This window comes from Terrapene carolina, unplaced genomic scaffold (genome assembly GCF_002925995.2).
Source record: "Terrapene carolina triunguis isolate 2854851 unplaced genomic scaffold, T_m_triunguis-2.0 Scaffold230, whole genome shotgun sequence".
Lineage (NCBI taxonomy): Eukaryota > Metazoa > Chordata > Testudines > Emydidae > Terrapene > Terrapene triunguis.
In genome coordinates, this window is record NW_020664581.1 from 624023 (window position 1) to 625387 (window position 1365).

Here is a 1365-nt window from a genome sequence, read left to right on the forward strand (position 1 = left end):
CTCTCTGTGTCTGGGCAGTGCCCGGCGTGACAGGGCCCTGGTCTCAGTCAGAACTTCCAGAAACTCCTTTAATACACACGATAAATAACCATCTCAATAGCCTGACCCCAGGGCCGGCCCCAAAAGATGTCCATTCCCAGTTAGTACAGGGAAGATGGGTGAGAACAGGGCCAGAGAGTGGGCCCGGGGGCCAGGGAAACACCAGGTGAAATTGTGGGGAGTGGGGAAGCCCAGCAGCCGCTCTCAGAGAGGGGCAATTGAGAGCCTCAGTGGAGAAGGGTCTGCAGTGACTGCGAATGGCCCCACCGCTTGGTCAGGGCCCAGGGCACCCAGTGACGGCTCCGGGGTTTACACGGGGCTCTGTTATACCATGCGGCTGTGGTTACCGAGGTTACTGTGTTAACTGATGTTCCTATGGCTACGAGTGTTCGTGATGCTCTAGTGCTGAGCTGTATGAACCCCCCCCGGTGATTCCCAGTGATGCAGCAACACTGGCTGTTACTGTAGTGACTGCGTGGCAGGGCCGGCGCTAGGCACCAGTGTTCCAAGCATGTGCTTGGGGTGGCCCCTTTCAAGGGGCGGCACTCCGGCCCTTTGGGGCGGCACTTTGCTTCGGCCGTGGCAAAAAACCTGGAGCCGGCCCTGCTGGGCGGGAAGTGGGGTGACCAGCTCACGCCCTTTGGGAATGACCAGAGTGGAGGCTGTGATCCATGGTACTTTGTACCCCACCGTAGCTGTGGGCACACAGCCCCCACACACTGGCCACCCCAGATCCCGCGTATGAGTCGTCTCAGGAGAGGAACTGGGGGCCTGGAGGAGCAGATTCAGCAGTTGTGTGTCGGGCCTGGGAGGGTCTGGCCGGGGCACGGGCTGATTTCTGCATTCTCTGTCATGCACTGATTGGTCCCTGTGGTGTAGAGACCAGTGTGCCCGAGCACCTTTGGACAAGGGCCTGTCCCCTCCTCACACGGCCCAGCCAGGCCCCTCCAGGAGAGCAAGCGCCCCCAGACTCCCTGTCCCCACTCTGCCTCCTGCTGCTTTCCTCTCCACCACCTCCTCTCTGGCCTCCCCAGAGCAGCCAGCTCCCGCCCCCGTCCCACTGCAGAACAAGTGGCCTCTCCCTTGGGGCTCACTGGGGTGTCAGAGCACCAGGCGGCCCATCAGCACCGACCCGTCCCTCCCTGCCACAGAGAGCCGAAGCTTTGGGTGCAGCAGGAGGCTGTGGGACTCCCTAGGGGGACAGTCCAGAGCACAGGCGGGGTGCTACAGCTGCAGTGCACGCTAAGGGCAGCTGCTCTCTGCACTGCCTGGGCGGGTAGGGGCGCCCTGGGCTGGCCTGTGGTGGGGCAGGTGGGGGCGCCCTGG